Genomic DNA, 22,974 nt, shown 5'->3' with positions numbered 1-22,974 from the left:
TTGCATTACCCTCCACATTTCGAATTTCTTGTAATGCTGGAATGTCACCTTCCACATGATGAAGATGAGTTCCGAGGACATCATTCCGTAGAAAGTTATGTAGGCAGCATGTTTCCAATACGACATTGTCCACGTGTTCCGGTTTCATTCTTATCCGTCTTTGATAAATTCAAAATTTTTGTGATAAAATTCCGAATGCATTTTCTGATATTCTTCGTGCGCGGGACAATCTTTGTTCGAAGATCCTTTTAGCTTCGTCATCTTTGAGTTGAGGCCCTGGATATGGACGCATAATATTTTTTTTCAAAGGAAATGCCTCGTCACCTACAATTGCGTGAGGTTCTGGCTCATTAGTGCCGGACAGAGGCTTAGCAGGTGATATATTTAATCTGCCATCATTTATTGCTTTTTCAAAAGCGCAGTTGGCAATAATCCCCCCATCACTGTTTTCCCCGTATGCACATCAATTGCAACAAATCGGTAGTCAGCATCCACAAGTGCCATCAGCACAATGCTGAAAGTGTTCTTGTAATCGAAGGATAAGGAACCACTGTTACCGGGTGACTCTATCACAATATGCTTTCCGTCCATGGCACCGATACAGTTGGAGAAATTCCGTCTTTTCGAAAATACGTTTTCAATTGATTTCCACATTTCCAAGGTCGGTACAGGTAGAACTATTGGTGACAGCCGCCTCTAGATTACTTCGCAAGTCTCGTGTACAATTGAACGAACTGTAGTATGTCCCATGTGATAGCTAAATGCTATAGTTCTGAATGAGTCACCTGTCGTTAGAAATCTGAAAAAAAGAACAACAATAAAAAATAGTATTGCATAAAGTGTATTGTTTTAATTATGATATTGATTAAAAAATTTATTCAGCTGAAGACTGTAAGCTGGCATGGCGCAGATTACGAGATGCTTTTACAAAGGCTAAAAAAATTCGCCGATCAAAAAAATTGAGCAGCAGCCTCGAAGAAACGGCCATGGAGATTTGAACACCAAATGGCATTTCTCGCTCCATATATGTCCGAAAGAGAATCGCGGTCTAACGTTGCAAAATCATTGAGTACACCAGAGTCTCAGCCTTCGAGTATTGAAGAAGAGCCGGCATCTAATATTTCTGACGGCGACGAGAGCGATAATGACTCAAGCTCAATGAACAATTATAGTGAGTGATATTCTCGAAACGGATAAACGTGTGTTCGATGAGGTCGAGTACGATATCGTAATTTTTGCAACACTTATGGCAATTTTGTAAGCTCTGTTTCGAAACATTATCTGTTAAAGATAAAATCCCCGGAGTTTATAAGTAATTGATCATTGAACCAATACATCGATTTTAATGCATTATTTTAAATATGAACATCAAACACTCCGTAATCAAAATATCGTTACATGAAAGTCACGACTTATATAGCTTCGAAGATATATCAAAAAAACTTGTATAAAATGTTTTAAAGTTCTCCCTGTTGTAAAAGGCGACTGCTATGGGTTACCGCAACCAAGTGTGGCATTTGAGCGTTAAAAGACGCTTGTAACAGAAACCTACAAAATCAATAGAATTAAACAAATCAAATCTAATCCATAAAACTCTAAATAAACTAAGGCTACTCAATTATTTTGATTACTTCGATGGATTGCTTAACATTTGTTTGTACCAAAGATCATATGTTCTAATTCAATCATTTTAGTAGAGAATTACTAGAAATAGTAGCATGTTTTTCATGTGAGTTTCAAGCGTTAGATTTGATTGTTTTAAAATTATTGTAATTACACCTTGATTCTCAAGGTTTTCCTTATACAATTATTTTATGGTAGATTCAGGGTATTTTGTTCTCGGAAATTAAAATATCTATCTTTCAAATAGTTATGTTCTAGGCAGCCTGTTGATATTCGTCCTTTCTTGCCGGGCCTGCGTGATACTATTGTTTTATTAGGTGATGTGTAATATAAACACTCGCGATCACATCAAGGGGAGGTACCTGGGGAAACGGCGATAAAAACAGGTAAACTTTGTGAATTTTTATCTCAAAAACCAATTTTTTGATTGGATCTTTTTTTTTATTTGATAATATGTACATTGGGGTATGTGTATAATTTTTTTTTACATACATTCGTTGAGCGGCATATTGACGGAATGGCAACCGTTTTAATTTAGATTACGTAACTTAATTAAAATTTAATTTAAATTACGGAATTTAAGTTAAAACGGTCGCCATTCCGTCAATAATGAACATTTCCAAAAACATCCTACGATGCGGACTCCTTTGTATATTACATTTGAAGAATCCATTGCGTTTTCATGATTCAGACCAACCGACTGCACGAAATCCTTGGCACCGTAAGCCATGTCAACGAACAAAACGTCTGACGCTGACCACAAGAACGGCGCTTCCAATCAACGAATTTATTTTGAAAAAACTCATAAACATACCTCAACGTACATATTTTTCTATATATAAAAAAAAAACACAGATTCAATCGAAAAATTAGTTTTTGAGATAAAAATTGCCAAAGTTTACCTGTTTTTCTCGCCGTTTACTCAGATACCTCCCCTTAATATGACTTCAAAATTTAGCCTGTCTCTGATTTTTAAAACTACAGATTCCTGTGACGTTCATTTTAACAAATTTCATACGTCAAACCGCACTGCCATTTGTATAGCTTGATTCACTATGAATCATAGTTGTTTGAAGTATGTACTTTTCTCCGTGAACTAATCGGAAATGAAATTACACTAAATTGATCTGAGTCATATAATAACATTGATCGTTTGTAAATCAATCTAAAAAAATTACTAGCTTCATTTCGAAATATTAATTCACAAGCAGAAAGTAACTGCTGTTTAACTAGAAGAATATTTTTTGGAACATAAATCAAATGAACAATTGTTGAATATATGATATACACATGTGAAAGTCTATTATGAGTGACATACAGAAACATTGCTTTGTTTGTCAATAATTGTTAACGTTATCACACCATCTTATTTCGGCAGATATCAACGCATTAAATACGGCAAGCTGCTCGAGTGTCACTACAGAATCAGCTCTGTTCCGCAAAACAGCTATAAAAAAGATACTGCGGCCATGAATCCACTTTCGGATGTTGCAGGTGCCCCATTAAAATATCTACAAGATAAGTCGAAAAAGACGAATGAAGAAGCTGCTGGACCTATAAATAAAGTTTTCTTAGCTATGGCAGAAACTGTGAAAACATTTCCAACACATTTTAAAGTGGAGGTGAAATCAAAGGTTTTTCAATTAATAAACGATTACGAAATGAGAATCGTAGCAAACACTCCAAATCAGGCGCCACACCCGTTAATGCCACAGTTCAGAAAGCAGCTTTATTCCACTGACAATAATCACGGTCACGAGCAAATACTAGGCGTACCGGTTTCTTTCACGGAAATACGCCGTGACTAGTATTCGAATCGAAATACACGCGATTCAAGCCAAATTTTAGATTACGCGCCGAGAAATCTTCAAGTAGCAACAGGAGGTTCAAATATGACTGATTCGTTGCCGATTTTTTCTAATTTCACTTTTCATCGCCTGTAATCTCTTTTGTCGAACAATTTATAGATGTTAATGTACGTCACAATGATATAAGCATGGCGTTTATGCGAAAAAATTAAAACAGCTGTGTTTTCTGTAATCGGCCAGGTCTTCCAGTGTACCACTAATAGTACTAATTTACCATTATTCTCGATATATGCCACAATCTGTCTCTATTTTTCCTGAATTTCCCCTTAATGCCACTAATCGTGTCTTTGCCGGATGGAAAACTACACTTCTACTTACGCGACATCAATACAGTATCCGTAAAAGTAAACAGAGAAAAAATTATTCTCAAATTTGGAATAGTAATGTTTACGTTGCGTACGTAAATAATCTTCCGTAATGAAGCTCATAATTTGTTGAAATTATCAATCAAATAAAACATTGCGTACAAACTTTAGAATACTTTTTTCTAAAGATTTCGAATCACAATTGATGAGTAATTTTTTTGTTTGGCTTAGAACTTTGAAGTTAAAGTTGCAGTTAACCAATGGCCAATGATCGGATTGTTGATCTTCTGTTACTGTTTGAAATTTCCTAAAAACTTTAAATTGCGAAATATGTAAAAAAAAAAAAATATTTTTCGAAATGTGCATATATCAATATCGCTTCGTTGAAAATGTCTGGGATTGAATACTTCCCAGAGAATATTAATTGATGGGTATCAGAAATAATTTAAGCTATTATATATTCAATTCATTAATTTTATCATAATAAAAATTGAATGATTATAAAATCAGCGTTACTGCCAAATTAAAGTGTATTATTCAGACAAAAGTCTTAATACAATTTGACCTAAGGTGCCAATATTTTTCATAATTTGTGTTACTAATGCAAGTATTTTTAAGTATGTCAGACACTTGGAACTCTGTAATCCGGATAATGTTGTTCAGTTTCATAATTTTGATGAACTAACATTATGGATATTAAAAATAAAGCCTGCCAAAATAATTTTTTTTTAAAATTGTATTCTGATTAATTAGAGACAATCTGGTGTAATTTCTACGTTTTACAATTTTTTGTTTTGATTTATGGCATGAATCCATTTTTCAATGGAACTATAAGCGAAAGAGAAGCCTTTTTCCAATGGTAGTGTATATTTATTTACAAATTATAACAGATTCGAACGAGAAAATGTGAATCGATTTCCATCTAACGAGATGAACGAGTTATTCGTAAGTGGATGAATAGTGACCGACAAAAAACAATATAATAAAATCGCCTACGACTACGCGTAAATTACCATTTGTAAATTGTTATCATTGATGGAATGTTTTCACAACTGTACGCTTATAAAACGGGGCTCTGAACCAGTGCGATTAACTGTATATGATGTTTGGGTCTTTAAAGTCTTCTATCAATTAAAATGTCGTACCTTGTATTCTATGACGAGGACAGCGTTCAATATAGAGCCTACCGATGAAAAATGGGGACATTAATCGAAAAAAGCCTCTAGCAAACGGCCCTGAACTTGATTGTTTGATACACAAAAATGCAAGTCTTATAGGCTTCAGAGCACGTCCGGAAAAAGGAGTTATCGGGTCAGAAAGGGGTACCTTAGATTTTTTCAATTTTTCTTTCATTACGTTGCAGCCGCGGGAATTGTACTGTTGGATCATTCTCCTATGGTATGGCCCGGAACATTCATAATAAACAATCATTGCAATTCGTTACGAATTATATTAATTCTTGATATGATAAACTTTGGAAAATTATCAAAATCGCCATCTTTCCTACAAGTGTTACCATTTTATGCAAGATTGTGTCTTCGGTCCGTATGACAAATTTCTTTATTTACAATTTTTAATGACCCCGTTTTGCCACTTAACAATATCAAATTTCGTATCCCCATTTTGCACCGGCAGGCCATACATATATGGTGTAATAAACTACTCGGCAAAAACATTAAATGATCACTTGAATTTTACATCAAAACACACATTTTAAAAATGCTTTCTCTTCGTGACCAAATGAACAGATTCAGATAAATAAAATCAAGTTTGAAAGCTAAAAATTTCTACGTTAAATCCCTTTTTCAAATTTTATTTTGTCAATAACTCAGCAAGTCACTCCACTTCGAAATGAAATCCGCAGAATGGGTAATTTTTTTCACGAACTCTGCACCGTGTGCAATAAAAATCGTAAAAATATTGCATTACACGGGTTCTGGAGCTTGGAACCTTTCCTTTGTAAGTAGTTTTTTCATATTTTTCGTTAAATTATCTCTTAGAAAGAAATGAACTTCTAATTTTTTTCGCGCATGCCTTTTGGAAGTTTCGAGATGTGAAATGAATACGACAGCCGCAAGAAGAGAATAGAGATCAATTTTTAGAGATTGCTCGATGCGTTTGAAGGTCCTAACTTTTTTAGCAGTTTTGGCTGTTTTTGTTATTTAAAAAATGATTCATACTCTGAGAAGTTCAAATCGGGGTGAACTAAAATTTGTAGGTACATCCCTTCCATATCCCAGCTTAGTTGAAAAAATTATAATTGCGCTAAAAACAACGTTGAGTAAGGATCAGATTCCAAAATTGTGTTTCTCTGAGACACCACATTTTTGTCATCACTTTTATTTTACTTGCACAAACAACCCTGCCTCAAACGTACTGACTTTAAAATTATACGTTAAAGTCGGTATTGGGGCCAACTGGACCCCAGTTGAAGTGACTTTGGTTAAAATTAAAATATATCTATATTAGGGCGTCCGGAAAAAAAAGATTATTTTTTCGATCTCGCATAAAAATTTGTTAATTCAAAACGTTTCAAGAATACTCGCGAAAAATCAGCTATATTAAAAAATTTTGAGAGGTCGCTTAAGTTTTTTTAAATTAACAAAACCCTTCAATTTTTTTTTTTTATCAACTAATTCTTTTTTTTTATTGTTTTTATGGCTTTTCTTCATGTCTCGTAATTCATTTCTATTATTTAGGATGTCGACTTCGAGAATAAAACAGGTTTGTTAATATTTAGAGTGAAAGCCGGATAGTTGCCCCATTTTTCGAAAAAGCTTTATTTTTTTTTAAATATGAACTTGCTGAAAATTATTCAGTATGTATCTCATGACGTAGGTCTTTTATCTTCTATAATAGCCTATTTTTGTATACATAATTAACAATGGTTCTGAATGAATGCTGTTTTATTTCACCTCTCAGAAAAGGGATAGTTGCCTACTATGGCGGATAGTAGCCTAGCGTGGAAAATGCTTCGGGGGATACTTGCCTCGTGCGGGGATAGTGACCTCGGTATGATTTTTATTTTGGATAGAAAGAAATTTATATCAATTAAAGTAATCTTTATTATTTATTTAACAGTCTTTATAATTTACTGAAATCTTTTATTAAGTACAATTTGAAATATTAATTAACGCTATTAAATAGTTTTCAGATTTAATTATTTAAATTATAAAAATATACCTTGAGTTAGCAGTTGCTGGTTACTCTTTTCATAGCGACTTCTTAAGGTTCATATTCTGAAACATATTCTGAAGTTGCGCCATCTCAAGCTTTTCCGCACAATTATTTAGAGACGTTTAAATATTCCAATTTCGGGATTTTCTCCTTTTTTAGACCATTTTTCCTCTATTACTCGTAAAGTATCGATCCTACGAGAAAAATGTATAGAAGCAAACTTGTTCAAAATCAAATTTTACACACGGATACGTTGTTTAAAAAAATTAAAAAAAATTTTTTCATCGCCAAATTAACGATTTTCGATGATTTTTTATCGAAAAAAGTACTTTTTTCACACGTATTTTGCAAACAATTGAAATCGAACAATCTTTCTCTGGAGGGTCAGAAAGAGTACATCAAACCTTCATGAAAAAGCATGCGCAGCCCGATCGCTGTGCGCTCGATAGTTTTTTCCGAATATCATTGTTAATTAAGCCCGATTCGAGAGTTGCGTTATCGTAATTGTTAACGTGAGCCAAAATGAGGCCTTCTGAGTTGCTGCCGATTTTTTTACAGATACCTGGGACCTCCCCCTAACGCGTCCAACAAGTTTTACCATCCTATTGCAATTATTATGAACTAGGGAATTTTCCGAAAAATGACTCAAATTTGACCTTAGCAACAAATGCTAATAAGTTCGTCAATTATTGTCGGAATCGAATTCGGGAAAGTGGAACAGTTAGAGCAAAAGAAGACGCAACTTTTGAAACAAGACTCATGGTAATCGGACAGTTTGTTTGTTAACTAGAACACTTCAAAGTCGAAGTGACTTTGTTAATTAACAAATTACGATTTCGACATTTTACGAACGCTATTGTCTTCTTTAATATCAGTACTTGATATGCCAAACAATGTTTTTCAAGCTTCTAACTGATTTCATATCGAAAATCAAGTGAACAACTTAGCTTGTTGAGGCAAAAAGTGCGCGGCAGACCGTCGGGCGCCGTGGTGGGGGGAGAGACTCGCCGCAGCCGGCAGGCGCAAAAATCGAATTCACTGTTTCAATAACGTGCGCGCGTTTTTTTTCGACAATATCTCGGGTTCTAATTGACGTATTTTGATGATTTTTTTTTTAAATCGATATGCCGAGTCGTGAGTAACACGAATATCGAATCACATTCAACAAATTCTTTTATTTAAACACTCAAAATCGGACGGAAGTATAAATCTCGATTTTTTTCGTTGCTAATCATTAGTTTATTCATGAAAATTTAGATTTCCATGCTGAGTATTCGTTCACTTTATTATTCATCATTATGATAAAATGAACAAAATACTCCCAAATTTAAAAAATTTAATAATATTATTGTTGAGTTTGTAATATGTTGCAAAAATCAGTATTATAATAAGTGAATTATTATTAATTAATCAAATACAATATTATTCATTATTTCGGCCGAAATATTATAGACGCCTACGATGCTACGGTATTCTGCAACCTAAATACACGGATGATTCCTTAGTACCGGAGGATCTTCTAAGAATCATCAGCTGCAATTGTCGAACAGGTTGCTCAAAAACTTGTGGTTGCGTGAAACATGGACTGCGATGTTCCGAATACTGCGCCAATTGTCACGGCGAGACTTGCAAGAATCATGCAGAAACTTACGATGAAGTTGACTTGGAAGAAAATGATGACGATGATGAGATCTCGAACATGATAGAGCAACAGATGCAACCCGACTTAGAGCTCGATGAAAGTGACGAAACTGAAAATGTAAGCGACTCCGACGACGAAACTCCTTATAAGAAGCTTCGTAAGATGTAAAAACTATTGTACTTTAGCTGTAAGTTTTATAGTAAATTTAGATTAAGTCTTTGTAATAAATGATTTCTTATATATGTGTCTATTTATATTATATGTGAACCTTTCCCAACTATTATTACATATTCCTCATGTGAAAAATGACCATTAAAATCTAAATTTTCATGAATAAACTAATGATTAGCAACGAAAAAAATCGAGATTTATACTTCAGTCCGATTTTGAGTGTTTAAATAAAAGAATTTGTTGAATGTGATTCGATATTCGTGTTACTCACGACTCGGCATATCGATTTAAAAAAAAAATCATCAAAATACGTCAATTAGAACCCGAGATATTGTCGAAAAAAAACGCGCGCACGTTATTGAAACAGTGAATTCGATTTTTGCGCCTGCCGGCTGCGGCGAGTCTCTCCCCCCACCACGGCGCCCGACGGTCTGCCGCGCACTTTTTGCCTCAACAAGCTAAGTTGTTCACTTGATTTTCGATATGAAATCAGTTAGAAGCTTGAAAAACATTGTTTGGCATATCAAGTACTGATATTAAAGAAGACAATAGCGTTCGTAAAATGTCGAAATCGTAATTTGTTAATTAACAAAGTCACTTCGACTTTGAAGTGTTCTAGTTAACAAACAAACTGTCCGATTACCATGAGTCTTGTTTCAAAAGTTGCCTCTTCTTTTGCTCTAACTGTTCCACTTTCCCGAATTCGATTCCGACAATAATTGACGAACTTATTAGCATTTGTTGCTAAGGTCAAATTTGAGTCATTTTTCGGAAAATTCCCTAGTTCATAATAATTGCAATAGGATGGTAAAACTTGTTGGACGCGTTAGGGGGAGGTCCCAGGTATCTGTAAAAAAATCGGCAGCAACTCAGAAGGCCTCATTTTGGCTCACGTTAACAATTACGATAACGCAACTCTCGAATCGGGCTTAATTAACAATGATATTCGGAAAAAACTATCGAGCGCACAGCGATCGGGCTGCGCATGCTTTTTCATGAAGGTTTGATGTACTCTTTCTGACCCTCCAGAGAAAGATTGTTCGATTTCAATTGTTTGCAAAATACGTGTGAAAAAAGTACTTTTTTCGATAAAAAATCATCGAAAATCGTTAATTTGGCGATGAAAAAATTTTTTTTAATTTTTTTAAACAACGTATCCGTGTGTAAAATTTGATTTTGAACAAGTTTGCTTCTATACATTTTTCTCGTAGGGTCGATACTTTACGAGTAATAGAGGAAAAATGGTCTAAAAAAGGAGAAAATCCCGAAATTGGAATATTTAAACGTCTCTAAATAATTGTGCGGAAAAGCTTGAGATGGCGCAACTTCAGAATATGTTTCTATATGTAAAAGGAACCCATTCCACAAAAAATTGGCTTCCCACCAATCACAACCACCCTTTTTCCTAATTCTACTGGACTATTCCTAGACAAAACGGACGCAAGAATAGACTTGAAAAACGATTTACTAATATTAGGGAAACCATCGATCACCATACCATTTGCAGACCAACGTCGTGTCACGAACGCCGCATGTACATACACATAAATTTATCGTTATGCATTCATATCATTACTTATTAATATTTGCTTTTAAAGTAGACGAGGAAGTATAGCCTTAATTTCGTTATTAAATCCACATAATTTAACCATCTTATAATCCAGTTCGTGGCACTACGAAAGCGCAGCGGCGCAGTTGACCGCTGCAACGTCAGCGTTCCCGCGCCCGCCAGATCCCGGGTGTAATCAACACCGGGATGAGGCGAGCACGAGATCACGCGCTTCGAGGATGAGCATCGCGAGGCGAGCCTTTGTTCAAAATTGTAAATTCAGCAAAAACCTTGCTCGCTGTCCGACGCTCCAAGGGGTGTCGGACGAGCGAGCGAAGGCAGTCCCCGTTAGAGACAGCTAAGAAGACATATACGTAACTCGGCACCTTCAAGGCTGTTGTGTGAAGAGTATCAGATTTAGAATCACCGACGATTAGAGTGGGAACCCCTCTAATTCTACAAGCGGTATTCCAAAGCATCTCGCGTCGTGGCGTTAGTCCTTGAAGTAGTAATAAGTGATTAAAAGCTGTGCCACGAACTCAATCGAGCTGTGTAGTAATAAAAATAGTGATAATTGAGAGAGAGTGAGAATTCGGAGTAGAGACCACTAAAAGAGTGAGTAGATGTATGAACGAGAACAACTAGGTTAAGAACATTTATGTAACCTTCCTCGTCCCGCATTTCGCTTGCTATTTTATCTACTGTTTACCATTAAAGCTTGCATTTCGTAAAACATTTATATCAATAATATCAATATTGAAATCCTCCAACCTATTTCCCAAGGTTCGCTCTGTAGAGGAGGATCACCTACCAACCCACGTAAAAATAAATATAAACCCCTGCGGATAACTTAGAGGGTAAAGTCAGTCGCGTGCGAGACCGCTCCGCACGTAACAGTCGAACAGCGTTGCCAACCTGAAATGAGCCACGACCGTAATGAGGGGGCGGAATTATCGTACATTGGCAGAAAATTATCCTACCAACTATCGGTATTTTAAACGATAAAGCAAAATACATTTTCGATAGAGTTCGCGTCCTGACAAGGTTTTAAAAGTTAAATTAGTCTAGTATTTAGTCTAAACAGCTAGATGGGACTATGTTCCCAGTGCCATCTTCTGTATCTTTTCATATCTATTGTAATAAAAAAAAAAAAATGAAATTTGTTGGCACTTTGCAATAAAATGGAGAAACAATAAATAAAGAACATTTTTTCCACACATTAGTAATATTTTTATTTATCGCAGTATCATTTTGTACTTTTTCACTACAATTAAATATTGCTTATGGTATTAATCTACCTTTGGTGCTGTAATCGACTCGTTCTACGGTATTACCTTGAAAAGTAGTGAACTACTTGTATGGACTAAAAAATGTTCATCGTACCTTTTATATTTTATCGTATAATTATCGTATATCGTACACGCGTTAAATTATCGTACGGTTGGCAACGCTGCAGTCGAATGGAACAAAGGCAGGAGCGAGACGACAGAATGGAGATACAAGAAATAGGGGAGACCGGGTACAAAAGTAACGGCGGGTCGAAAGTAACAAATGCTCTCTAGATTTATCCAATGGGCGAACACCGCTTCGCCGCCGTCAGGCGATAGTTGGGAGCGCCCCCTCACTTGCAGTTAATCGCCACGTAGGCCACGCGCTCTTAGGTTGTGTGAGAGGATGCTACGTGTTTTTACAAACCAAAAGTAAGTTTTTCGATGTTTTCTTATTTAATGTTTACGTAGTCGTAAAAGGATGGTAGTAATCTGAATGTTGGCATATCCATTTTTGATTAGATTGATTATAGATTATTTAAATTCGTTTTTGTCTAGCACGTTCCGTTTTAAGGTATTATTTCACGTTTCAACAAAAATGAGGAAGGTCACAAAAGTAACATAGTCCTATGGGTACACAAGTAACATGTTACTTTTGTCCCCGTTCTTGCGTACCAAGCAGCATTTAGGCTAAATAGACTATAGTTAGCATAATATAGTTTGTAAGGTCTTTCAATGATTTCTGTTTATATCTAAATGTTCACCCGATGGACGGTCAGATGCGAAACATGCTTTCGTACCTGACCGCCATAAACGAAGGCCATAAACCCTTCGTCTGATAAGCTGGCACACTCTATCCAACAACTTCTGCTTTTTTAGTCTGCGTGCCAGCTGTCAGCAATATAGTTTTATTATAAAGTGCATCCTCGTTTTGAGGCTACGCACATTTTTTATATTCTTGGTATGTTCGCCAGATTTTCCATCTGGCAATTTAAATTACCACTCTTCCGTGATTGGCGATCTCTGGACCTCCTTCTTGGGTTTTCCGGTCTGCTTGACCAATCATCGGTCTCATAATATTCGAATAATGAAGTAAGCGTCAACGCCTTCTTCTCTAAGGATCTCGAAATTGTCAATCACGGAAGTCAGTCTAGCAACAACCATAGAACGAGTAACATCACATCCACTATTTGACTTATTAACTTCTTAATTCTTCTAAATCTTCCGTGTAACAACCAGACACGTGAGTAAAGCGTTAAGTTTCTTAAAAAGTTTCAACGAACATAATGTGAGCAAATTTTTTGATAACCTTGCTGAGATAATGGATAGGTACAAATTTGAGCCAAAAGATATCTGGAATATGGATGAGACAGGTGTGACCACTGTCCAAAAACCTAGCAAGATTGTAGCTCAAAAAGGAACTAAACAAGTAGGTGCAGTAACCTCAGCAGAACGTGGAAGATTAGTAACTGTTGCTGTTGCCATTAATGCTCAAGGAGGACACATACCTCCTTTTTTGGTATTCCCATTGAAACGATTCCAAGACCACGTGATACTTGAGGGTCCTGTTGGTTGTGCCGGAGCTGGCAATGCTAGTGGATGGATGCAGAATGCAGAATTTTTACTGTTTCTACAACATTTTAAAAGACAAGTCAGGCCAACAGTTGATCAAAAATGCTTGTTACTGCTCGACAATCATACATCGCATATATCTATCCAAGCTCTAAATTTTTGTAAAGAAAATGGAATAGTATTGTTGTCGTTTCCACCCCATTGCACGCACAAACTTCAGCCTCTGGATAGAGCAGTATTTGGGCCATTCAAGAAAGAAAATGATAAACACAGCTACAGACAACTGGATGCGAAATCATCCTGGTCGAACGATGACTATCCATTACATTCCTGGGATAGTCAAAGAAGCATTTCCTCTTTCTGTAACTGATAGAAATGCAATTGCCGGATTTACCTGTACCGGCATAAGTCCATTTAATAGGAATATCTTTACTGCTGCTGACTACGCGCCATCATCTGTGACTGACCGGCCATTACAACTTAACAGTCAAATTCCACCAAATGATCTGTTGACCAGTTCTGATGCAACATCCTCCATTCAAGTTAATCCAGGTACTCCAGTTGGTGATCTTCCAACATCAATTGACCAGACTGATCAGCGTACAGACAGCAATGATGATCAACCACCGGCTGTTCAAAATTTATCGGATTCGATCTCTGCAAAGACGGATTCTCTGTTAGCTGTCTCAGTTTTTGATCAAAGATCCAAATCACCAGTGCCAGGACCTAGCGGACTTCAACGAGCAAATTCCACTCAGCCGTTTAATTTCTTCACACCTAAAGATCTTAGACCTTTACCACAAGCGGGTCCGAGGATTGAAACAAATAAAAGTCGTAAAAAACGTAAGACTGCAATACTGACGGACACGCCCGAAAAAAACTTAATTGAACAAGAATACCGCGAAAGAAATAAAGCCAAGAAAACGGTATTACAAACCGATACTGGTAAAGGTAAGAGGAAATTGATATCTACAAAAGGAAAGGGAAAAGGAGAAAAGACCAAGAAGGCACCTAAAGACAAGGAAAATAAATCTGACGACGACGAATGCTTCTGTCTCGTATGTTTAGAAACTTTTAGCAACAGTCGACCAAATGAACAATGGATACAATGTATCGAATGTAGAATGTGGTCCCATGCGGAATGCGTGGACGATGATAAGAACTATGTGTGCCATAATTGTGAGTCTGAGTAGGAGAATAATACTGAATAGTCTGATTATAAAAGAATGAATAACATAATATAATAATTGATCTCTTTACTTAAACTAAGAATAATTTCTATTGATTTGTTTTTTTTAATATATAATTTTTGAGCATTTAAAATGAAGAAGTTTTCTTGTGTTTTTAATTTGTATTAAACAAAGTCTTTGAATAAATAATTGTTGATTTAACATATAATATTGTATTCATTACCAACCTCTTTGTCTTGTTGCTTTCGACCCACACCGTGTTACTTTCGACCTGCCTACGTGGTCGAAAGTAACAACTGACGATTTTTTTTTAACTCTGTTATTCACATAAAACACACCATAATAAAATAAATCGAGCTAGTAGTGTAAAGAACATAAACTGAATTTATATATGGGTATATTAATTTAATGACAATATTAAAACCTAGCCAGAAATCAAGGTAAAAGTACAAAATGTTACTTTTGTACCCGGTCTCTCCTAACGGGCAACCTATTTGACGCCCCGCTTGGCACTCCGCTGGCACATTGTGTTGCCAAGGACCTCGAAATGAACGCTGGAATAGCCCTACAATTCAAACATGGATTCGGTTCCATAAATCAACTGAAAGAACAAAATCCCGAAGTACCTAGGCGACGCACTTACATTGCAATGGGGACAACGCTTGATATTCTATTTAATAACTAAAAGAAAGAGCAGCGACAAACCAACGTACGACGACTTGAAAGATGCATTGAAAACCCTTTATCATAAATGCTCTATGCTCAGAGTTAACGAAATAGCAATGCCAAGAACAGGCTGCGGATTGGATCAACTAGATTGGAACACCTAAAGCAGGTGATTAAACGAGTATTTTCAAACGACTTTAAAATAAAAATGTACGATATCAAAAAAATGAAACACGCCACGACGCAATTATCAGAATTACCGCAATTCATAGGGAAGTCGTAATAACCTCTGATCATACGTTCATCCGTCAAAACGCGCCATTAAAATACACGCACATATATATGTATATACATCCATGACGAATCCAGATCTGACTACAAATATACCTTAACCGGGCAAGACCGTGGTCGTTGACTTTTCCTCCCTTAAATATAAAAATAGAACCAATGAATAGCAGCCCATGACTAAACTCCACCCATTCAAGTTCCACCCATCTCAAACCTGGACAGCTCTACGCGTAAAACTATATCTACCTATATAACCTAAAGGAAAATGGCCGCTCCAAAACGCCTCCGCGATCCGTCTACAATTATAACCACTTGAATACTAGGCCAATAACCCGCCTGGCTGAACATACGAAATCACCAACCGCAGGGAAATAAAAACGAAAGAAAAACCAAACAGATAAAATCATAATCCAAAAGGGAAAAAGCAATATTCTTTATCACAATTTAAATTAAAGGATTCAGGGAGCAAGGGAACTAGTGAATTCGGGAATAGTTATAAAATATGAAACAGTATATTTGCATTTATACAAAAGTTATAATGAAGATAATAAGCATAACATAACAAATATTAACGAACCTAATAAAAATTAAATCTTCTTACAATAATTTCGATAAAAATATGATTATATACTGTAACGTGGCAGTTCGGCTAGGCCTGCCCGTTACAAGAGACTCCCTGAACCCTGGGCGAGATCCCGGAATCAGGGTCTAGAAAATCGAGTCGCGGAATAATTTCAGAGAGCGCCAGAACTGGAGTCACGCACCCGAGCTTCGACAGGGACAAAATAGAGCATTGCGACCCAGATATTTCAGGTTTTTGTTTTTAATTTGTTTTTCGAGTGCACCGGCTACCCTCCAGTGACCAATTCCAACACCGAACATCTTTCGAGGCCAGGCGAAACCACGACGATCTCGCGGGAAGGACACCGAGGCTGCGGAGGGGGAGGCAACGCAGATCCCTGCAGCGAGGGAATCCAAGGCGGACGCGATTCCCGCTGGCGGCCGGCGCGCCGCAGCCTCCCCGCTCACCCCGCTTACGCCCAACCAAGGCAACCGCGAGGCACCAGCTAGCGACGAGGGAGCACCACCCCGCCCAACCCCAGGACTACGTAGAGCTGCGCGGGCGACGACATCGCGATCTAGCCTTAAGTTCTGCGCCGCGTAGAGACGACAGGTGCGCGGCAAGTTGCGCAATCCCCAAAAATCGATGACCGATCGATTGTTGCGCATTCTTAGGGTGATGACGTCACGAAAAATTAGCGCGACGAGATCGGCGTTGCGACCATCCGAGATCACTTGAGTTCTGGCGACTAACCAAGACAGTAGTCAAGTGGCGAAGTTGCGTTAGGTCAGGCTTTTCTTTGGGTTTGCGTTATTGTACAGAAGTGGTGATCGCGAGGAATGATGACTAGCCATCGTCACGAGGGAGTTGGACCCTTCGTAGCGTGGATGTGGAGCGGTAAGCGTTGTTAACATTCTCGCGATCGAATTTCGAGGGTAATTGAGTCAAGGTTGATCCGAAAAAGGGTAGCCGTTTTCTTTTGTTAGTTTGAGTGTCGAAAAGTACTCGAAATTCGTTTGCCGATTCTTTTGCTTGGTGACCGTAGCCTGAGTTGCGCGTAAGAGAGTAACGTTAACTTCGGGGAATCCAGAAAATCGAGTCGAGCCACGGGTTGAGCCGAGACGTTATTGTCTCGAGCTTGAGTGTGACCGAAGTCCGTTACACGGGGTCAATTCACGTCATCCGGCACATCTTCGATTATCGTACAGGTCGCGAGCAATCACGGGGAGCATTCGAATTCGCGACTGCGGCATGCCGTCGCCGAGGCAGTGAAGCTCGGGTGCGTGCTGATAAGCGTATGCGTTTTTAGAGGAGGATCGCGGGTGTCGCGACGAGCCTCGCATCACTTTAGTTATTTAATATTCTTTTTAGTTATTTAATATTCTTTTTTTTCTTTTTTTTGTTTGCATTATCAGTTAGTATTAAGTTGGCGATTAGCGCCATTGTGTAAAGGACGTTCGCGGGCAGCGTGTCGAGTCCGATTTTGTTTTTTTTTTTATGAAGTAGGGTATTGTTAAGACGGCGACTAGCGCACGTAGGCCGTAGAGGTCTCTTAGATTTATTCACCTTTTTTTTTGTTGTTATTATTTTTCTATTTTTATTTTTATTTGGAGTATTTCTACCTTTCTTATTTAGTTTAGATAATAGTAACATTGTGTTTGGAATCGCGAAAGACGACTTGCGTGGTCGTATTATCATTCTTTTTTTTTCTTTATTATTTTTCTTTCTTTTTATTTTGTACTATCGCTGATGAAAAATATACCATCGGAATTTTATAGTAATTTGGCCACAGCACGTGTTGGCTTACTGGTTGCAATTCTCTCTACCCGAAAATCACCCCTCCCCTCTCCGCGGTACTGAGCTACCGAGCATATGGTCGCGGTATATCGTATGACCGATTTCGAGGCGTGTTGACCACGCCAGGCGCCCAACAAATTTCGCGATATTGTTTTAGATCCAGGGTACATCGTGGACGCCAAATTATTGTGCACGCGGTAAGTTCCCGGTTATTTGCTCCGAGTAACCGAGGTGCAGAAAAATCCACGTCACAAATTGGCGCCCAACGTGGGGCCTTCGCGAAATTTCCGCTGTAAATTTCCGAGAAAGATAATAGCGTTGCGCGCTTTGGAAAATTTCGAATTAGTAACGGATAGCGCTCGCGTAACGAAAACAGCGGTCGGAGGTTACGGGAGAGAGAGGTTGCGCGACACTTCGGATAAGCGTGTTGACGTTTGCAGTACAGCGAGACAATTTTGAATACAGAGGACGAGAATAAAATTGTATACAAAGGGTGGCAAATAACACCGAAACTGGCGATTTACGACTCAGGCTACGACTTGAAGAATATATCGGGTGGCGAAAAAGTACCCCGTATATATTCACACCGTATATTTCTAATACTGGGGATAAGATCGCCTGCTTTTACCGCCAATCTCTTGCTTGTGTCATTTTATTTTCTTTTGTTATCGCTTTTGGATTTTTGCTTCCCTTTTAGTTTTCTTGTGTTTTCTTTTGTTTGCTGCAATTTCGAAATATTTTTTTTTTGTTTTTGTTTTTTTTTTGTGTGTTTCGAAGACGGAGTTCAGCATCGCGGTTGAAGATTTTTTTTTTTTTTTTTTTTGGTTTTGTTGCTGGTGCGACAATATATTTTTTTTTTCCAGCCCGTCTTTTGTTTTTTTTTGTTCTGTTTTATTTTGTTTACGGTATTTTTTTTGTTGGCGCTTTTATTCGCAATTTTGATATCGTTAAGGTAATAGAGGTGATTACACCAATACGAGGAAACATCTCTCTCACGTTCTGTTGGTGCTGGTGGAAAATAGCGAACTAATTCAACAAGTTTCGCGGAAGTATCCATACTGGGTATCATTGCTTGCGCTCAGACTCTACCTACGGCTTTTGTCTTTCGGTGCGAATAGTGGTTGTGCGTGCTTTCACTTTCATCACTTCTCATTTCTTTTGTGCGCTTTTACCTTAATTTCTGCTCTTCATTTTCGCGGGTAAAGTCAACATGGCGGAAGTACCCATTGGCGCGTGGTTGTATGACATGACGAGCGATGAGCTCGAGTTGGCGTTAGTGACCGCGAGGGTAAATTCCACCGGTAGCCTACTGGTGCGTCGTGACCGATACGTACGACACCTCCTGCGTGAGCGCGGGGATTTGACGGTCACCTGGGAACCAGAGGACGAGGATGTCTTCGCGGGGTTGGCCGAATTAGCGACCATTCCGGAACCAGTGAGGGAACAGCCCCGAAGGGCTAGCGATTCGCGGCTGTTAGAACCCGTCAATATTACCATCGCGACCCGACTAACCACGGTCGCGACGACGAGTACGGTGGTGAGCGTAGCCGTCGCCTCGGCGGCCATCACCACCTCGGCGGTTTATGGTAGCGCCTCGCGACCGACCGCGTACCAGGTTCCGACGCGAATACCCTTCCACTCGATTCCGTTTTCAAGGGCGAGTGGAGCACAGGGGTACTGGGGAGAGGCCTCCCCAATCCAAGGGCATCGACATGGGCTCGAGGAACCCATCGGGGATTCTACCCGGCTAGTAGCGGGGCCGCCAGCTCCGCGGGTCGAGTTCCGGTCGCTGCCGGTCGATCCCGCCACAATTCCTCGCGATATGGCGACCGCTGCCCGGCCGACCTGGGCCCGGGATTCAAACATCGAATCGCGTACCCGGGATTCAAACATCGAATCGCGTACCCGGGAAACAATCCGTGACATCCCGAGGGCCCTGCGAGGGTGGAACCTCAAGTTCTCTGGGATTGGCGAGCCGAGTGTCGAGGATTTCTTGACGCGGTTGGAAGAGTGGCGTAGTTTGTCGGAATTGAGCGAGAACGAAGTGTTGAGTTCGCTCACGATGATCTTCTCGGGCGTAGCCTTGGAATGGTTGCGTTGCGAACGGGACAGCTGGGTCACGTACGATGAGTTTCGCGCAGCATTACGTTTGTGGTTCGGGGACGGGACAGTCGGAAGTCGCGTGGAGGACCAGGCTAGGTCGCGAACTCAGGGACCAGTAGAGTCAGTTACGGAATATCTTTCCTGCGTTCGAGGGTTGTTGAGACGGATGCCGCGTCCGTACACGATGGAACAGCAACTAGACCTGGCCTTTAAGAACCTGCGTCCCGAAATTCGCGAAGTCCTCCGTCGAAGGGAAATTCGTACGTGGAGCGAATTAATCTATCTCGCCACGGAGCGGGAACGAAACCTCGCGTTATCTCGCGAATACCGCCCCCCGCCCACGCCGAAAGAATCCTTCATTAGTGAACTAGCGTGCCGGACCAAAACCGCGGCGGCTCGAGGCGAACCGGGATTAGCCGCAATTACCGAACCAGGGGTCGAGTCAACCGTAGCGCAGACGATCGAGAAGCTACTCGCGGCCCAGGTGAAAGGGCTCGAGGAGAAATTGCTGAAGGCTATGGCGGTGGCGACCCAGAGGGGTAAGTCTAGCGGCGCACAGCCAAGTGGCGGAAGCCCGGCTTCAACGAGGCCGACCTCGCCAAAGTTACCCGCGCGAGGACCAAGGAGGGGAGCGACCCCCTCGGTTAACCAGCCGGCCCCTAGCGTGTCCCGGGCCGAACAATTTCGTGGCGACAAGGTGTGGGACAACAAGCTATGCATGAATTGTCATCGTCCCGGTCACCGATTTAGCCGTTGCCCGGACCCCTTGCGAATCTTTTGCTACCATTGCGGGTACGACGGCGTCTATTCGACGAATTGTCCGCGGTGTTCGGGAAACCAGGGAGGGCAGCCTCGCTAAGTGTCGGCGCGGCGCCCCGAGTGGAAGACACCACGGCATTGCGTGGCGTCGAGGGGGAAATCGCGACGTGTTTTCCGATGCAAACCATGGAGTTCGGTCAACGCTGGTTTTTGCGGGTGTGCATCGGGGGCACATGGGTCAGGGCGTTGTTAGACACCGGCTCATCGCGAACATTTCTCGGTACGATCGGACACCAAATTGCGTTAGAGTACGGTCAACCGGTAAAATCACCCAGCTGTTCGAGTGTCGTATTGGCGAATGGATCGGTAGAATCAATAACCGGAGAAGTAGAGCTGCCGATAACGTTGCTGAGTGTCGCGCATAAGTTTTCGTTGCGGATTATCCCCACCTTAGTTGGAGATTGCGTTCTGGGCATGGATTTCGTGCGAAAATTTGGCTTTTCGATTAATGGCGCGCGCGAATCATGGAGAATCGCGAATATTCCGGAATACGAGGGAAAATTTGAGGAGGGTCACCCGATCCCCGTTACCGAGGTGTCAAGTTGCAGCGGTATCGTAGAGCTAGGGGATACCGAGAATCGCGAACTACGGGAATTCTTAGCGAAGGAATTACCGAAAGTCTCGGGAGACTTGGGCCTCACTCATCTCGCGGAGCACAAAATAGACGTGCAGGGAAGCGCCCCGATTAAACAGCGGTATTACCTCGTATCCCCGAAGGTGCAGGAAGCTATTAACGAGGAGGTAGACCGTATGCTCGCGGATGGAGTGATCGAACCCTCCCAAAGTTCGTGGTCGACGCCAATCGTGATGGTCAAAAAGCCAAACGGGAAATACCGGTTTTGTTTGGATTTTAGAAAAGTCAATAGCGTTTCGAAAAAAGATGCGTATCCGATCCCGTTTATGAACGGTATCTTGGATAAATTGCGGTCGGCCAAGTACATCTCGACTATAGACTTGAGTCAAGCTTACCACCAGATTCCCTTGACACCCGAGAGTCGCGAAATAACGGCGTTTACGGTCCCCGGTCGCGGATTATTTCAGTTTGTGCGGATGCCATACGGGCTTACCGGAGCCCCGGCCACCTTTCAACGGTTAATAGACAAATTAATTACTCCCGAGATGGAGCCGCATGCCTTCGCGTATCTCGACGACATTATTGTAGTGACCACCGATTTTCGTTCGCACTTAAAATGGCTATCCCGCGTTATCGAACGGATAGTGTTGGCCGGGCTTACCATCAACCCGGAGAAGTGCGAGTTTTGTCGTAGCGAAGTTCGGTATCTAGGGTTCAAGGTGAACCAGGACGGCCTACAGGTCGATGCCGACAAGGTGGAACCGATTCTCGAATATCCCGCGCCGAAAAACCTGCGGCAATTGAGGCGATTTTTGGGTATGGCGTCGTGGTATCGAAAGTTCATCCCCGAGTTCGCGAGCGTGGCGGAACCCCTTACCCGGCTATTGCGTAAGGATAAGAGATGGGACTGGGGTCGCGAACAGGAAGCGGCGTTCAAACGCATAAAAGCCGCGTTAACGTCGGCTCCGGTTTTAACGTGTCCCGATTTTGAGCACGAGTTCGTAGTACAGACCGATGCGAGTAGCTTTGGCATTGGCGCAGTCTTGACACAGACTATTGGCGGTATTGAGCGTGTGATCGCGTACGCGAGCCGGACAATGTCGGATGCGGAACGAAAGTATTCCACAACCGAACAGGAATGTCTCGCGGTGATTTGGGCCGTTAAAAAGTTTAGAGCATACCTAGAAGGATATCACTTCACGGTAATAACCGACCACGCGAGTCTAAAGTGGTTGCGGGAATTGCGAAATCCGACGGGTCGGTTGGCTAGGTGGGCGCTCGACTTACTCGAGTACGATTGCGAGATCAAACATCGAAAGGGGGCGATGCACCATGTGCCCGATGCACTATCGCGAATGTACGAGGGCGAAAACGAGGGGACGGAGCAGCTAGCCGCCCTCGACGTGGCTGGTGACGGCAAACCAGGGACGGAGCGTAAGGCCGTCTGGGAAGTCGTAGTCGATCCCTGGTACCAACATCGCGTCAAGGACGTCCTGGACTACCCTCACAAGTTCCGAACTTGGTCGGTGGTCGAGGGACGTCTCTACCATCTCCGGGCGGACCCCTTAGTCGAGCCAATACTAGCGGACTTGGCGCCGTGGAAATTGGTGCTCCCGAGGGAGCAGCGATCGCGGATTTTTGCGGAAGTCCACGAGGACCCCCAGGCAGGGCATCTTGGCGTCGAGAAGACCTACGCGCGAGCGAGGGCCGACTACTACTGGCCCGGAATGTATCGCGATATAGTTTTGATGGTTCGAGCGTGCGAGCGTTGCCAAGAGTGCAAAGTACAACAGGTGCCAC

Source organism: Neodiprion virginianus, chromosome 5 (assembly GCF_021901495.1).
Source record: "Neodiprion virginianus isolate iyNeoVirg1 chromosome 5, iyNeoVirg1.1, whole genome shotgun sequence".
NCBI classification, from domain to species: Eukaryota; Metazoa; Arthropoda; class Insecta; order Hymenoptera; family Diprionidae; genus Neodiprion; species Neodiprion virginianus.
This window is presented reverse-complemented; position numbering follows the sequence as displayed.